At 32.4% G+C, this 19,283-nt stretch overlaps 2 long non-coding RNA genes across 2 annotated transcripts in view; both read right to left on the bottom strand.

Moving 5' to 3' along the window:
• Positions 1 to 19,283, bottom strand: part of LOC141724772 (uncharacterized) — a 111,008-nt gene that overhangs the window by 44,428 nt on the left and 47,297 nt on the right. The gene's annotated exons all lie outside the window — the stretch shown is intronic.
• LOC141661575 (uncharacterized) lies at positions 9,766 to 11,011 on the bottom strand. Its single transcript, XR_012550025.1, has 4 exons — positions 10,807 to 11,011; positions 10,569 to 10,677; positions 10,356 to 10,419; positions 9,766 to 10,258 (listed from the first exon to the last, which is right to left on the bottom strand). It is a non-coding gene; the product is annotated as an uncharacterized LOC141661575 (long non-coding RNA).

Genomic DNA, 19,283 nt, shown 5'->3' with positions numbered 1-19,283 from the left:
AATCTCTTCAAAACCCTCATTAAATTCTCACCCAATTACTAATTCCACCGGCATTTCTCACTTTCTTGTTAACCAACCTAAAGTAAAAACACATAATTTCACACCATGGATGTTTTCTGGCCAAAGAAATTATGGGTTACCTTCATTTTTGAAAACCTTGAAAAACCTAGGCCCTCAATTGAGCCCAAATCTAATTTGGGTTTGTTAGAGTTTAGGAACTTTTTGAAAAAGGGGTTTAATATGGAGGGAAATGCTTATGGTAAGTATGTGAAAGTGGCTATTGAGAAACCGGTGAATGCTGCGAAGAATGTGGTTTCGAGGTATAAGGAAGCTGTGGGGTTGCAGATTGAGGCATTTGGGAAGAAGAATAGTTTATTTTTTGCGGGTGCCGGTGGACTTATGATGTGTACTTTTTTATGGATGGTTATGTTTGGGATTGCTAATACTTTTGTGGGGTTATCTGAGGGAATGGAGAAATATAAGTTTCTTGCTCTTTCTGTAGCAATTGTTCCATTTTCTGTGAGTTTTTCTTTCTCATTGTTAGTGATTAGTACTGTTAGTTTGTGGTTTATTTTGGAATCAGGGTATGTTATATAGGCTCGATGTTTGTTGTATAACTTGTATTAAAGGTTTATTGGAGTGTTGCAGACTTGCAGTGCTCTGTTCATATTCCCAGTATATTTTTGCTGTCTACTAAAACTACATGCTTAAGTCAATGACCACTTTTGTATGTCACCTTAAGTCAATGTTTTGTTGTTCATTACAGATTAGAGGTTTTGAGAAGTAGATGGAGAAATGGATGGATGCTTGTGACTGTATTATAACAAAAGTATGTTTGATCTTCTCTCCTGAGAATATCTACTTGATTCAGTTTCAAGCATGTAATAATTCTGCTTCCCGATTTTTAAGCTGGACCAGGTACAATTGCAGAAGCATTGATTCGAGGGCTTCCTATAATTCTGAACGATTATATTCCTGGGAAAGTACATTCAAAAGAACTCTTTCTTTTTCTTATTAATTGGTCTCATGTCATACTTCTGATGATACTCATTCTGTAAAAAGTTAAAAAAAACTAAACTCGAACAACTTGAATTACTTCTACAGAAGCCAAAGAATCACAAAAGATTGGAATTATTTTAGTTTTCTTGTTCTTTTTTTAGTTTGTGTTGCTTGTTCAAGTTCTTACAAAAAAATTGTACAAATGCAGAGTTTCCTGGACCGAGTTCGAAGAGTTCGGTTAAAAGAAGAAGGATTTTGAGAAAGAGGCGAGTAATGTGGCTTATAAGAAAAATCAGTTTCAGAATGCGATTAAGTGTTATAGTCAGGATGTTGAATTGGATGATATAGATATTTCATTTTTGATGAATAGGGTTGTGGTTTATTTGGAAATGGGGAAGGTATGTTGTTTAAGTTTCAATCTTTATGCATTACTTATTTGAAAATTGAATTTTTTTTTGTAATTTAGTGCACTTAAGATTTGATATATTTTTTTTATTATTAAGATAGTCAATACTTGGTTTGGAGATAATTTGAATAAATTTGATAACTTTACTGTTCTAGTACTGTTATTTGCTAAACTTTTTTTTAAAACTCGAAATTATGCAAAATATTTATTTAATTCGCAGTTTTATCATCCAAATAAAATTGTTAAGTCTAATTTTTTGTCGTACATGAATAAGTTCTATTTTTTCTTGCACGTTTAGTTCTTAGCAAGAGTACTTGTATTTATTAAGTTATTATTTTTTGTGATGAATTGTAATTGTTGGTTGGACAAAATGTAATGGTTGGATGTATAGTTAAGAAGGGTTGGATGAATTGAATTGGTTGTGAATGTTATTGAATTTATGGGATATCAAGTATTTGAAAAGCACTTTTCACATCCATTTGAAAGACTTTAAACTTTTTCTGAGCAGCATAAGCCAAAAAGATTCTTTGGCTTCCAATCTAGCAACTGGTGAAAATGTTTCATCATAATCAATACCCTCCTGTTGAGAGTAGCTTTTAGCAAACAGCCTTGCTTTGTTCCTTGTAATTATGCCATCACGGTCAGTTTTGTTTCTGAACCCCCATTTTGTGCCAACAATTGATCTGTTCTTTGGTCTTGGCACTAGGGTCCATACTTTATTTCTTTCAAATTCATATAACTCTTCCTGCATTCCTTGCACCCAATCAGCATCTTGAAGAGCTTCTTCCACTTTCTTTAGTTCAGTCTGAGATAGAAAAGAATGATAGAGATATTCATTTGATGTTCCAGTTCTAGTTCTGACACCTGCTTCAGGATCTCCAATTATTAAGTCAGGTGTATATACTTTAGTCCACTTCCTTGGAGATGAAAGTTGTTATCTAGAATTGGATCCTCGCCCATGATCCATGTTGTCTCCATCAGCATTTTCTGATGCCCCCTATAGTTATGCTCTCTGAGACTTCAGAATTTGAGTTGGATCCTTCAGGATTTAAAGAATCACAGTTTCTAGAATTATCAGAATTTGGCTTATCAGAACTTGATGAATCAGACCTTGAAGAGCCAGTGATAGGTTCTTATGCTTTTAGAGAGTCTTGAGTTGTGGTAGGATCTTTAGCTTGCTCCCCTGAACTGGTGCATTTTCCTTTGGAGTAGTTACCACAGTTTCAATGACATCAGAATTTAACCCATCAGAACTTACAGGATCAGGACTTAGGTCATCAGAATTTATAAAATCAGAATTTACATCTTCATTTTCAAATCTCAGATGATCATGATGATTGAAAACTTCCAGTCCAGCAATCTTTTTATCATCAAAAGACATATTGATAGATTCCATGACAACCCTTATTCTTAAATTGTAGACTCTGAAGGCTTTTATGGAAAGTGGATATCCAACAAAAATTCCTTCATCAGCTTTTAAGTCAAATTTTGACAGCTGTTCAGGATGAGTCTTAAGAACAATACACTTGCAACCAAATACATGAAAGTATTTCAGATTTGGCTTCTTTTTCTTCACCATCTCATATGGTATTTTTCCATGCTTGTTTATAAGGGTAGCATTCTTGTAAAACAAGCAGTCTGCACAGCTTCAGCCCAAAAGTAGGGTAGCATTCTGTGTAAAACAAGCAGTCTGCATTTTCCATTTTGCTGTGGAGTTCTATGTGAAGAAAATTCTTGTTTGATTCCATGTTCTTTGCAGAACTCTTTCATGATTGAATTCTTGAACTCTGTGCCATTATCACTTCTTATAATTTTGACAGATACTTTGACCAATTTATCCAGCTGTCTGACATGATCAGTTAGAGTAGATGCAGTTTCAATCTTCTTGTGCAAGAAATACACCAAAGTGTATCGTGTGAACTCATCCACTATAACCATATCATATTTCTTCTTTGCAATAGACATGACATTGACTGGACCAAATAGATCAACATGCAGTAGGTGATAAGACTCAAGAATTGAAGATTCAGTTTTGCTCTTGAATGAAGATTTTTTTGTTTTGCCTTTTGACATGAATCGCAAAGGCCATCAGGAGCAAAACTGATTTTGGCAGTCCTCTCACAAGATCTTTCTTTACTAGCTCATTTATGTTGTTGAAATTTAAATAAGAGAGTCTTTTGTGCCAATTACAGCTTTCTTCAATTGATGCTCTACTCAATAAACAGATTGGAAAACCATCAGAACTTGTTGAAAGTCTGGCTTCATATATGTTACCATGCCTGTAACCTTTCAGAACCACTTTGCATATAGAATTATTTACAACTTCACAGTATTCTTCAAAGAAATCCACATGATAACCTCTGTCACAGATTTGACTCACACTTAAAAGATTGTGTTTAAGTCCTGAGATAAGAGCTACTGTTTCAATGATGACATTCCCAAGATTGATATTGCCATATCCCAGAGTGTTTCCCATGTTGCCATCTCCATAAAAAACTCCTGGGCCAGCTTTCTCCACAAAGTCTGATATCAGGGCTTTATTTCCATTCATATGTCCTGAACATCCACTGTCCAGCACTAGGATATTTTTCCTGTTGCCATGCAATCACAAAGACCACTATTTGTTAGTTTTAAGGCCCAAACTTGTTTGGATCCTTTGGCCTTCTTAAGTTTGTTAGCATTTACAGCGGATTTAATTTCAGAGTTTATGCTAACATGCTGTTTATCAGAATTTATATCGGACTTTGCATCAGACTTTACATTAGAAGGAATTAAATTAACTTTCTTCAAACAAGGTTTTATTTGATAAAATCATAGTACAAACTATGATATTCCTTACAAGTATAAATGGAATGTCATAAACTACCACAATAAAAACAAGGATTTTGTGGTTTAAACCTAACAGACTGACTCTTAAATCCTGATCTAGAAGGTAAAGAGTTTATATCTTTATTTTTCGTGCAAAAAGAAGCAAGATGGTTAGAGTTTCCATAGTTATAACATTTCTTTCTAGGAGCATTAGGATTAGGCATATAATTATTATTTTTATTCACACCTTCCTTTTCATTACTATTTTTCCTAGCTTCCTTTACCTTGTTCACATTTCTAATCTTTTTCAGCTTATGCTTAAGCTGCTTCTTTGTCATTAAACCTATGTTTACTTCAGCTGGTTTATCCTGTTTGAAAGAAATTGACTTTTCTTTAACTTCTGTCCTAGATTCTTTCATCTTTTCAGAATCAGACTTTACAGTTTTTGCTACAAGTTTAACATGATTTACTTTTGGCTTAGCAGTCTGTTTAACAACAATTGGCTCAATTTGTCCAGTTCCTTTCTCACTTTTATCATCTCCATAACCTAAGCTCTCTTTCCAGTTTCCACTACTTAGTAAATTCTGAGTTGTTCTGCCATAGTTAGTCCAAGTTATGATAATCTCTCTTTCATTTTCTTAGTCAGCTTTTAGAGATTCATTTAATTTTAGTACTTCATCTCTAACATACAAAGCATCATCTCTTTCTTTCTTAGTTTGATGAAGAAAAAGCAAGATTTTCAGATGTTAATCTTTCACATGTTAAAGTCTGATCTCTATAACTAATGAACATGGTTTTAAGATATAATCTCAACTCAGTAATATCATCAGTATGAAAAGCATAATTTGTTTGAGGTACCTTTAATTCAGCAGTTTCAGGACTGCTATCAGCATTTGACATCAACGCATAGTTCACCTCATGTTGAGAATCTGAAGTGTCTGTCCAGTTTTTCTTCTTTGTGACAAGTGCCTTGCCTTTGTCACTTTTTCCTTTCTTGCAGTCAGGAGATATGTGGCCTCTTTCACCACAATTGTAGCATTTGATATTTGAGTTGTCTCCTCTATCATACTTTCCTCCTTTGCCTTTAGACCTTTTGAACCCTTTCTTATCAGAACTTTCACTTTTTCTGGAAAACTTCTTGCCTTTTCTGAATTTCCTGTAGGCTATCTTTGTGATACCCTTCACCATAAGAGCACACAATTTCATTATCTCTTCATCAATATCCATTTCAGGTAAACTTTTAGATTCTGAATCATCATCATCAGAATATGATGACTCTGAATCAGACTTTATGATGAGAGTCTTTCTTTTGCCCCTTTTTGAGGCAACCACTTTAGGAGATTCTTCCTCAGCTTTAAGAGCAACTTTCCTTGACTTTCTTCCATGTCTCTTTCTCATTTGATCCATCTTAAGTTCATAAGTCTTGAGCATACAATAAATTTCATCAAGAGTAGTTTCAATAAGATCATAGTTGTCTCTTATGGTAGTAGACTTCAAATCCCAATTTTCAGGAAGAGCTAAAAGGAATTTTAGATTTGAATCTTCAAGATCATATTCCTTGTCCACCAATGACAGATCATTTAAGAGTTTGACAAACCTGTCATATAAGTCAGTTAAAGACTCATCAGCTTTTGAGTCAAAGTGCTCATACTTTTGAGTGAGTATAGTCATCGTGTTCTTCTTGATTGTATCAGTTTCCTGGAAACTTGTCTCCAAAGCATCCCATTTCTCCATTGCAAACTTGCAATGAATTACCCTGTTTGACATGACATTGTCAATGGTACTATGCAGCAAATGCCATACCCTTGCATCATTGCCAATAGATGAGATGTCTTCAGGTGTGTAACCACCTTTCTCCTTTGGTATGGACTTTGCTGGTTGATCCGCAACTGCAACAGAGAGCTTGGTAGCCTTATATGGTCCTTCATTAATCCTATCAAGGTATTCCAGATCTGTAGCTTCTAGAAACATAGCCATCTTCACTTTCCATATGGGATACTTAGAAGGTCTCAGTATAGGAACCCTAATAGTCTCATATCGACTGTGGGTTTGTGTGTTTTGAGTTTCTTGAGTTTTGGTGGGCTTGGTTGGAGTTTGTGCTTCTTCAGACATGATTGTTTGGATCTTTACTGTATGTGTGTTAACAGATAAGCTCTGATACCAATTGTTAGGTCACACAACACTTTAGAAGGGGGTTGAATACAGTGTTTATACTATTAAATCGATTTAACATAAGTATGTAACAAAGATCAAATATATTAAATAAACTCTATTATAGTAAGAACTGTGTTCTCTCTCAGTGATGAAGTATATTAAATAAGTTTGTGTTTATAAAGTACACAGTTACAATATAACTTCTAATTGATATGGAATACAATTCTGTCTCCTAAAATATATCAATCAGATATCTTCTACAAGTCTTCCAGTCTTCTAACTCTTTCCATGCAAATCTTCTTTTGTTTTAGTCTCGATCTTCTCTCCCGTAAATCAACTTCATTCCTTAATTGAAAGTCTTCCCGCACTTAAGTTCAGATATGACCTTAAGTTCTGATATTAAGTTCTGACTTCCATTAAGTCCTGATTTTAGTAAATCCTGATTTGTCATGTTGTTAATTTCTGAAAACTAAACACAAATAATATTAGACATGACATCTAAAATATATCTAACACCTTATATCAGATTTTACACATTAACTGACTCGTAGCCTGTAGGGTAAACTTTGACACGATATAATTTTTGTATTTAGTATATATTTTATCAATGTTGTTATATGGGTTTTGGTGTATATATATATAGATATAAATATATATGTCTTTGTTTTTTTGTCTCAGACCACGATTACAATCTAGAGTAACAGGCCATCTTCCAAGTGTAATACTTGCTGGTTGTAAATACGTAGTTCCATTTACAATGATGGGAATGGCTAAGCTAGAAGGATTTGTATCGAGAAGTAAATTTTAGATACAACTTTTATTAGTTAAATTACTTTCCTGCTATTGTTTAAAAGTCTCTGTTGCCTTGATTTTTAGATTTCAGTTTTCACTGTTAGTCAATGATTCACTTCTCCTGCACATCCTATTATGTCTTCTCTATTAATCTATATAACATTGTCTTCTAGAAGTAATTTACTTCTTATATTTTGAAGTATCTAAAGAAATTTGAATTATATCTTTTAATTATATAGAAATCAGTTAATATATTAATAAAGTCTGTTTTCTCCGGCGGACTTCTTTATGGTATATATCTTGGCAAGTGGATTGTCAGGATTTTCTTTGAAAATTCTTTGACCATGGTTATTTGTCTTTAACTATATTAAACTGCATACATGAGGCCGTGGAAAAAATAAAAATCAGTATCTATATTAACTGCCTTACTACAAAATTAACCCTTTCATCCGCCTTACTAAAGAATTAGTAAAAATAGAGGGAGGTTAAAAAATATATCTTTCTTGATTTTTGATTGTGTTGTGTTTGCAGGTTGTGTTTGCAAGTTTTCCTTTTTATATAAGTTAAATTATAGTTTTTTTGATCGCTAATGTTGAGTTATGCAATATATTCATGGAACAAAGATGGTGTTTCCTGGGTCAAAGAAGCCACAAGTACGAGCTGATTGCATAGCCTATATCAAGTTGTCAACTGCCTGAACCAGTTTTTATTAATAGTCAAAGATTAGTTTTTTTCTATCCAATGATAGCTTGGATGTTATGTTGTAGCTGTTAGCATTAGAGACGAGACTCCTATGTAGTGGTATGGTATAGAGAATTGATACTGCTATTTTATAGTTTGGTTCGAAAATTGAGATTCATGTATGCAAATTTCACTAAAAGAAAAAAGGCTAAATTCAACCGGAAAAAAATCGGTCGAATTTAGCTTAATTCGATCGCGCGCGGTCGAATTTACTTAATTTCGACCGATTTTGAATCAGTTGTAATAAAGGGAGTCGAATATAGAAATTCAGTCATGTTTAACTAAATTTGACCGACTAATTATGACTGGATAAATAATACCGCTACATTCGATCGGGGAAATTCGACCAAAGGCGGTCGAATTTAAATTTTCAATTGAAATTTAAAATTCTCGCATAAAAAATTAAATTTTTTGGAAAATTTAAAGGCCCGCCAAAAAGTTAAATTCGACCGCATATGGTCAAAAATACAATTTTAAATTCGACCAGCTTCGATTGAGTTAATTAAAAAAATATTAAAAAAAATCTCATCAGAAACTGGAAAATTTCCAGAATCCGGTCACTGATTTGCCTTTTTCCTTAGCTGTCCAGTCAGATGGTTAATTTAGCTATAATTTTTGTCTATTTTCTAGCTCACCTATTAGATTATCAACTTAGATACGATTTGTTCATGAATGCTGTCTGTTGCCTGCTTGGCATCAATTTTTTCAAACTCTATTAGTAAATTAGCTCTGTCACAGGAGAATACAAGGGACTTCACAATCATGATTTAATTTATTAAATGGTAAAACACAAGGATAAGAACCACTTGAGTATGTTCAGTGGCATGGCTGCATGACATCAATATTTGGGATTTTTTCTTAAAAGAAATCAGTTATGTATCTCAGTAACAAGAGAAGACGAGGAAGTTGACAAAGCATGCATATGTTTGATATTCATATGTTTGCAGCATTTTTCATATTTCTAAAAAAACAAAAATCACCATTAAAATGAAAAAATTACAATGACAGTAACAATTCGCATAAATAAACAAACCAGTAAAAGCTTTGTATTTAAAATTCATAGGCTTTTACTTTTGACCTCTGCAAACTATCATTTCAATAACCACAAAATTGAATTCAATATCATCCAAAATATTACCAACAAATATGTATAAAACACAAATGAAAAATGGGCAATATCAACACAGCCAAATCCAATGACTTAAACAATCGAATGATTACTACTATAATACACTAAAAGTATGTTTTTTTCAGTTAGACATTTCATCAAACATGTTGAGTGCGCTACTGGAGCTGATAAAAATTTGCATTATTGATGATGCTAAATCCGCCCCGATACATACACCAATACACACACTATTCGAAAAAACGGGTTTCCTCGGGGACCAGGGTTCATCTCGGGGCACTACAAGAAAGAAGGCTAAATTCGACCAAAAAAATCGGTCGAATTTAGCTTAATTCAACCGCGTGCGGTCGAATTTAACTAAATTCAACCTATTTTGAATCAGTTATAATAAAGGGAGTCAAATTTAGGAGTTCGATCGTATTTAACCAAGTTCGACCGGCTAATTATGACCACATATTTATGACCGCTTAAATATAACTGAACAAATTCGACCGAGGGAAATCGAATTTAGTTTTTTACCTAAAATTTGTAAATCCCGTCCAAATATTTTAATTTTTTGAAAAAATTTAAAAACCCGCCAAAATAATTAAATTTTTCGAAAAAATTTAAAAATACAGCCAAAATATTAAATTCAACTGTATACAATCGAAAATTAATTTCAACTATTTTTGGTTGCAACGTAAATTCAACCGAATTCGATCAATTTAAACTAACGCCAGATTTTAAAAAAAACATTGCTCAATTTCATTTTATAATTTCAACTTAACCAAACTAGAACATCTTAAAACATATCATTTCAACAACGGTAATTCTACACAATATTATCTGCAATAGATACAACACAAATGTATAAAAAGACAATGTCAACAAACAGATTTAATGGCTCAAAAAATTCGATAATTGCTATTATAATATACTAAAACCACCTCTGTTTTCCAGCCAGGTTGTTGCTACTATTCGCCACTCCCCAAACCTCTAATCTTATCCCATCTGCAACACCCGCAAACTCCAATCTAAACCCGTTTGCTACACCCACGACCTCCATGCCAGCTTTCGGAACTCCCTCTTCATCCTCATTTAATACCTCCCTTTTATCAACAGCAACAACAACAAACTCAGTCCTCTTTGTTATTTCCGCAACAACAACAAACTTCAGCATTTGGATTCTCCAATATATTTAACACCACGCTGCAACAAAAACAGCAGCAGCAGCCTCAGGCGTCTCTCTCAAGCTGCAACAAAAATATAGGGAATAAAGGGCATAACATCATGCTCATACTACAATCAATATGTAATTACACATGAAGTTTGTAATTACAAAAGGCTCACCAAATTTAAAACTCAGGTGGATTAGGCATTTCTGTGACGTAAAAGAGGTGCTAATGTTGCATACCTGAAAAGATATCATATAGAATTAGTGATCGCTCATGGAATGTATTAACGTGAAATAGGTAAAGACAGAAGTCAATTTGCGCCCTTAAAAATAACTTTTGAATTCATAAATGGTACATTCACGATGATAATTTGGTCATAACAATATACCTCTCTTGGTCATAAGTATCCCATATCTCAAAATTGACTGTTGTAGAATCTTGCAAGGCTATTGTTTGGGACAAAAGCGAAGCCCCAACACTAACGTGAAAATGTAATCCTTATATAAGAAATCAAAATAGATTAATGATTAAGGACTATTCATAAATAATTACATACACATGCACCATAACAAAGACTTTAGGCCATTTTAAAATAGCACAACTTTGTATACTCATAAACAACTTACCTTGGATGTCAACTGTAACAGCTGATAGTTTCTTTAAAGTTATCCCATCACTAACAGCATTGCAAAAATAAAAAATAATGTTAGTAATATGTAAAAGGTGATGAGTTCAGTGCTAATGGAGAACAGGGTGATGAAACCCTGGTGAATTAAAACTTGTATAAATTGTACAAGACAGCCAATGCAGAACAGTTTTAAGCCTGGTATTACCAAGATAATTGTATAGCTCATAAGGAAAGAGGTAACACAGAGAATTTGAAATTTGAAAGAACAAGTTTGAGAGACAGATGATACTTAAAACTAAACTAATACTAAGAAATGTTAATTCATGTGTATTTGTGTTGCTCTGTTAAGCCATCGGCTCTGTGATGTATATAATATACTACCTTAAAGCATTTTTAAATATTATTTAATTATTACCCACAATTAAAATTTTAATATTCTAATATAATAAACAATGTTAGAGTTATGTATTTTTATTTTATAATATATATAAGTAATGTTTGCTAATTTTGTTTTTACCATTTTTAAATATGTTTTTATTCTTATTATTATAATAGCTTTTCTTTAATTTATAATTTATAAGTAGAAATATTTATATAGATATAAAAGTATAAAATCAGTATCATGAATATATTTTTTTATTAAAACACGTATTTTATTTTATTTTTATTTTTTTTTTTGACGAAAAGCTGGAGTTTTATTAATTGCTCAAATCCAATTCAATACATCGTTTAACAAAAAATGGGATAGAATCCCTATTAAAGCTACGACCTGAATAATTATACGACTCCCTAGCAAGCTGATGGGCAGCCCTATTTGCAGATCGTTTCAAATGATACAAACCAATTTTGTTCAACCTTAGAAGATACTCCCCACATTCTTCAATAACGTTTGTATTAAATAAAACTAACTTAAACAACTTAACATTCCAACAAGATTATACCACAAGCTGCACCAAACTAATATAATCTTCCCAGCGAATTCAAGGAATAAGAATATCAATCCTAAATAATTTAAGCTAGTACTTCAGTTCATAATAACTAATTCTCACAGATCTTGACTTTTAATACTCCAACTGATCCTTTTGAACATTGTAAAACTAGTTGGCAACATCCCCATCAAACTATTAGATGAAAACATCGTGAAATTTCAATTCCAATATGATAAATTAGATTTAAGAAATAAAAATAAATTGCAGATACAGATATAGTCTATCATATGTGAAACGTCAAAAAAGGAAAAAGGTCTTCCAAACTTTTCAAGTTGACAAGGTTCCCAAGCTCAGGAGGAACAGTGCCTAAAAACTGGTTTGATTCAAGGGCCCTGATAACACAATTTATAGTGGAGTAAATTATCATACTACATATAGATACATTCTTAGAAAAATAGAGTGAGAGCGAGGTAATACAAATAGGTGAATTTAAGAAGGAGAAAAATACCAGAGTATACGATAATGTCTTTACCTGGTTTGTATAAAATGCAAAAAGTTATAGGAAATCCCTGTGTTTGCGTAAGAAGCAGCTGACCTAAGAAGCTTCAAAACAAAGATAGTTTCAAAAACTAGCAAGAATGTGACTTTATACTCAAATGACTTTAACATTCTTACACAGCACACTGGATACATAATAACACGGAAATGGTTGAAAGAGATTCATGGAATGAATGGGTGATGCCAGATATCAGTCCTATGACTGATGCTCAATTTTGTATATTAATTAAGAGTCATTCAGTTTTAAATACAGCTTAACTGAACTCAAAACCATGCCATATTGATGAATACAGGACACCAGTTGGAATCAATCTTCAATAACATAAACGTCCCATCTTTCCTGTTTGCACAAAATTAAACCATGTGTAGGCATTTAAAATGAGACCAAATCGGAAACTATAACATGAGTAGTCCAGGACTCCATTTAAGTTTTTCTAATTAATCTCCTGTTTCAATTTATTAGGATATACCCATTTATGTAGCTATCATCAGAGTAAATTAAGGAATACATAACCTGAACATAACATGTTATTTGCAATCGTGAACACTAACTGCAATATTGATATCCAACATAGTACATTGCTTCTCTACTAGCTTGGTGATATTTATAAAGATGCCATAACCAATTGAGGTCAGATATGTATGCCCACAATTCAATTAGAAGAGTTCCCGAGGGATGAGTCTTACCAAGCAAAGCGGAAAACTTAGTGATAACGACTTCTTGATACACTTCTCATCACATTAACGACCTTTTTCCAAATCCTACACATAAATTATATATGATTTGAGAATTTGGTACTTCTATAACAGCAATAGGAGACTTTCTAAAATTTCATGTACTGTGATTTAACCTTAGGGAAGGAATATATATTATAAAGATTAAAGTTCAGCAGCCTAAAGTTCAAGATAAATAAATAGCGAGAATAAAATAAAACAAAATTATAAATAATCATGAGTAATGAAGATAATAGTACCTTCTCTTGAATAGAAACCACAGGATGTTTGAAATTTTCCTCATTCTATAGCCAATATTTCTTAATGAATTGCTTTAGAAGAATAAGACACACTAATTATTAATTGAGAATACCAGGTAAATAACATAATCTGATGTAATCAAACAACTACTCTAAACAAGCACGGCATTTCGGAACATAACCCTAAATCCGCAACAAACACCATCAACAAGTCGCCCAAACGCCATCACTTCTTTAAAAACCCTAATCGACTAAAAATTCACAATAAAATATATGTTAATCAAAGAATATATGCCTTTATGTTTAAATCGGAGAAGAGAAGTAAATATTACCACTAAATCTGAGCAAAAGAATTAAAGCCCCAATTTGAAGCTCTTAAATCCTGTAATGTCATTTAAATTGAAAAATTAGTAATTACCTTTAAAATACATCAACAAACATGTATGTATATTTACAAATCTTCAATCTCATACATAAACATGTGTTTATATTCATCAAATCATCAATTTTGTTTTTGATTCATCCTCGAGAGAGAAATGTGAGAGTCCAAGGGAGAGAGTGTTTGTCGGAGGAGTGAGTATTGTCCAAGTGACTTTTATATGTCCAATAATTCATTTAGGGGGGAAAATTGCCGCCTCATAATTCATCTAGTAAATTGTGTATTATTTTATTTTTTGTTTTTTATTTTTTAAATTTAAATAATAAAATTTTAATTATTAAATTAAAATAAATAAAGTAACTTTTGTATTTATGTAAAATTTATTTTTATAAATTTTATTATATTGTATATTATATTTTTCATTCACTAATAAACTAAAATATAATTTTAATACTAATTATTGATAATATTTTCACTTAAATATTTTAAAATTTTAAAAAGTATCTAATATAACACCAGGTGTTGGTGTAACATGTTGTGCAACACCAGCATTTCTCTCCAATGCTAGCTTTATAGTTGTTGTAACACTAATTAAGAGGTGTTACAATTGGACACAAATTTATTCGCTAATGTAATGCTGCTTGTAACACTTGCATTACAGTAGCCCACTTATGGCGTAGTGTATGTAGATGAATAGAGGACAAAAAAACCAGTGCACATTATCGACTGACAGTGAAAACTGAAAATTAAAAACCATGGCAACAAGACTTTTAAAAAATAGCATGAAAGTAATTTAACTGCTAAAAATTGTATCGAAAATTTACTTCGCTATACATATCCTGCTAGTTTAGCCATTCCCATCATAGCAAATGGAACTACGTATATACACCCAGCAGGTATTACAATTGGAACATAGCCTGTTACTGTAGATTGTAATCCTGGTCTGAGATAAACAAAATAAAGATGGTGTTATAAGCCGATTAATGTAGTAAAGATTTTATGGGTATATCATCAGTCAACCCTTAGAATACAACATTCTTCTTGTGTAGATCGTCTACGAGTTTAACACGTTGGTTAACCTAAAAGTACCCATGATTGCTGTTAGTGTTTGTGCTCTAGAAATAACACTATGATGTTTTAGTTTAAGATATTAGGATTATTAATGTTTATGTTCTATCGATTATTCCCTTTATAATTTATTAATTCTTAATTTACTACGATATAAATGTTAGATTAATAAATGTCCTTGGAATATGATATGTAATTCTATATCTCTAAGTACGTGACTTAGAAATGAGATTATGAGAATAGTATCAATATTCCTAAAGGTCCCTAGTCGAGTATTATTATTATCAAGAGACAATAATAATGCATTAAGACTGGTGTATTTGTCGACTAATGATCACATCTCATTGATCATAGGTATAATGATACTAAAGTAAAAAACACAGGCAGATGTATATGTACATTGTGCTGGACAGACCCAATGTGAGATTTTACATGTTTGTTGTGTTATAAGTAATTCTCACAGTAATAATGATGTAATGGTCCTTAGACCTGAAGTCATTATATTTCTATAAGAGAATTAATATAAATTGATTCCATTAAAAGTTATCCTAGACCGGGTACTGATAAAAGTGGACATTGGGTATATTATGAATCGTATGAGAAATATGAATGATCTAGATGGAATTTAACCCTCCTATTTTAGGAGTGATATTATTGGCCTCTTGTGTGAGCTAGACTATGAAATGCATGGCTACGCTCAAATGTTGATTTGATATGATAGTCTACTCATTGATCAAGGAAACTTGGATTACCCGGAAGAGCTCTTGACTTATTGTATGCACTTTACTGATGAACTATGATGAGGATGACACATTACATGCCTCCAGTTTAATCAATAATATTTGGTTAAAGGGATTATATTACATTATACATTATTCATGAAAGGTTTAATCGGTCACCGATTCAATTATTATTACTTGGGTAGCAATGATGTATTACTAGATGCGGCTCATTGTTTACGATTTTGAATTAGATTTAAAATTTGTTTCCAACGTAATAATAACCTATAGGGTCACACACTAAGAATACTTGAAGCATTATTTAATTTAAATTGGATTTAAATTAGATGAAAGTAATTCGAATTATTTATAATATAAATTAAGTATGACTTAATTAATTAGATAAATATTGATATTCGAATTTACTAATATTAATTATGAAAATTCATTTGTTAAATAATTAAGTGTGACTTAATTAATATACAAATAAGAATTTCGAATTAATAATAACTCCTAATTAGTTAAGAGTTGTAATTCTTATTATACTCTCTATATAATATCTCTTGTGTGGCTGATTTTAACTATAATAAGAGTTTTACTAAAACCCTAGCCACCAAGAGAGAAGATGGAGAGAGCAAAAAAGAAACAAGTTTAAGCTAGTACACATTCAATCCTTGCGTTTAAGCATTCGCGTGGATACAATAGAGTGTAGATCACGAGAGCGGGATGCGTGGTGATTGAACAAGCTTTGTGTAACATCCCGATATTTTATAATTATTTTTAGTTGGATTATTTGATTTAATTATTTATTAATGTCAATGTGTTATAATTAAATAGTTCGTGTAAGTTTATTTTTAGTCTTTTATTATGAATATATTGTTTTAAGAATATTAGTTTAAAAAAAATAGTAAGACTTTTATTAAAAAAAGGGTGAGGGTTTTAATAAAAAAGGGGGAAACAAGGAAGAGAAGAGTTAGGGTTTGCTAAAAAAATAAGGGTTGTGTTACTTCTTTCATCAAAGAGGAGAGGAGAGAGAGAGAGAGACAGAGAGAGAGAGGGGAGAGAAAGAGAAAATAGATGGAGATGGAGATGGAGATGAACAACAAAGCTTAATCGGAGATTTTGGATTTCGAGTTTAAGAAATTAGGGTTCTTTTGATTAGGATTCTGAATTTATTGTTTTTGATTCTCGCGTACTAAGGTTTAGAGGTACGGATATCTTTATTATAATCTTTATTTTCGTATTCGAATTCGTGCGTATGGATATATTCGTTATACTATCAATCTTGTTGTACTTCATCGAATTATTGTACCTCGGTTCTAGTAATCTGAATTCTTGTAAAATTCGTAATTGATTTTCTTTTTATTGGATTGTTATGATTCTAGACTCCACTACTAGAAATAGTAGATATGACATCGGTGCTTAGACATCGGCATGTAATGCACCCGATGTTAAAATACAATTTAACATCGGTTTTGTAAAAAGTGACGTTGAATACAAATACTAACATCGGTTTCACTTAGTAGCTGTTGTGTATGTTCAGAAACTAAATATTCTTTTCACTTTGACATCAGTTGATTTTGTTAACCGTTGTCTCTAGCCTTTTTAAAAAAAATAAAAATTACTTGTCTTTTTCCCCCCGGTTTCAGTACAATTTCCCCCCTTTAATTTTAACAAAAATTTCACTAACCTTATTCACCCCTTTTCCAAAATAACTCCCACAACCCTCATCTCTCCCCAGACCCTCATCTCTCTCGTCTCTCTCACCTCTCATATCTCTCTCATCTCTCCCCTACTTCTCTCTTAGTCTTCTTACCTCTCATCTCATCTCTCATCTCCTCACCATCTCTTATCTCTTTTCGCAGAAATCCTAATTTTAGCCCCAATTCTAATTCAAAATTTGGAGCTTCAAATTACAGCAAATTAAACTTGAAATTGAGCATCTGGCGGTTCGCGCATCTGGAGGTAGATGCTTTAAAGCATCTGGAGGTTGGAATATTGAGGTTTTGGAACACTGAGGTTTTGGAGCATTGAAGAGCATATGGAGGTATATTCTTCTTTACGGTTTATCTCCCTCATTTTTATGTTTAATATCCTGTTTATCTTCTTTGTGCATGTAAATGTTTTATATTTTTGGGGGGTTTTATGTTTGTTTCTTTTTGGGGGTTTTATGTCCTCTTTTTGGGGGTTTTTTGGGGGTTTTATGTCCTGTTAAATATTTTAGGTACATTGATGTAAATAAATGTTTCCGTTGATATCATGTAAATATAAATGTAAATCAATATTTTAGGTACATTGATGTAAATCAATGTTTTAGGTACATTGATGTAAATGTAAATGTTTCTGTTCTGTTTTTAATTATGTGTTTTCTGGGGGTTGTTCATACATATTAATGTGTTTGGGGGGGTTTTGGGGGCTGCATTTAAGCAAGTCTCTAATATGAACAAGTCTCTGCATTTCTTGTTTTGTATAATAGTCATTTCTATGATATGAACAAGAACATATAATTTTAATTTATTTATTTATGGGCTGAATTTGTTTCAATATTCAAGTTGTCACTGGGTTTTATTTATGTGAAGGAAATTTAACAATTGTCTGGGCTGTGAATGTTGGAATTATTGGTTTTTAATTATGTGATATTTTCAAATATCTTGGTTTAATTTCTTTAAAATATCTTGGTTTAATTTAGTCTAGTATATAAATTTAGTGTAGTTTTATAATTAATTGGGTATATGTGTAGGATCTTAGACTTATGAATTAGTACTATAAATTATTAGGATATGAAGGTATTTACTCCTTTCTAAGTTTATATAATTAATCCCTATAGTAACCAATACAAATTTGATATACCTTTTATTAAATAATTATAAATAGGTATGTGTTGGATTTTTAATATTTATAGTGGCTATCAGGTAGGGAAATTTGATGGATAAGACATGGAATTTGCAAGATAGGGATTCTTCAACATTTGAAATGGGGGTGGAAAACTTCTTGATATATGCTGAAAAAAATTCTGAAAATCGTAACAAAATTCCTTGTCCTTGTGGACGATTCACCAATTTTAAAAAATTCTTTGTAAAACAATCATGGGCCATATCTATGACAATGGCTTTTGTCTAGGTTATGTGCATTGGGTTTGGCACCGGGAGACTGCTTCTACGGGTCCTAAATCTTCAAGTGCTTGTTGTCCACCTGAAGAGCAAGCTCCAGACCCACCTCCTGAGCAAGCCTCTGATGAAGCGTCAGAGCAAGATTAGGAGCATGTCGCTGCTTCGAAAACTATTGATGTTTGTGAAGCGTCATATAACTCATGTCAATATGATAATGGTGCATATCAGTTTAGGAGGCTCGTAGTCGATGTTGAGCAACCTCTATATGAGGGTAGTGACTGTACTTTGTTAGAGTCGATATTGAAGTTGCATAACTGGAAATCTAGGTTTGCTATTACCGATAGTGCCTTCACTGACCTCCTTTCTTGTGTTGGGTCTCTACTTCCCAAAGATAATGTGTTACCTAGTAATGCACATGAAGCAAAAAAACCCTCTCTAATTTAGGTCTAGAGTATATTAAGTTCCGTTCATGTCCGAATGACTGTGTACTGTACAGGGGTGTACATGCTGATGCAACCAAGTGTCCTAAGTGTCGACTTTCTTCGTGGAAGTTAACAAAGAGGGTTAATCTTCCAGCTAAAGTCATGTGGTATTTTCCAATATTTCCTAGATTTAAACGTATATTTAAATTAGTGCCAAATAGTTGTTGGTAAATGATGAAGACTTTATTGGTTTTGACCCCTCTCCTCCGAGCGGAAAGAAGGTAAAATAATATTAAGATCTACTAGATATATGCCT

This window comes from Apium graveolens, chromosome 5 (genome assembly GCF_009905375.1).
Source record: "Apium graveolens cultivar Ventura chromosome 5, ASM990537v1, whole genome shotgun sequence".
In the NCBI taxonomy this organism is placed as follows: domain Eukaryota; kingdom Viridiplantae; phylum Streptophyta; class Magnoliopsida; order Apiales; family Apiaceae; genus Apium; species Apium graveolens.
This window is presented reverse-complemented; position numbering and strand designations above follow the sequence as displayed.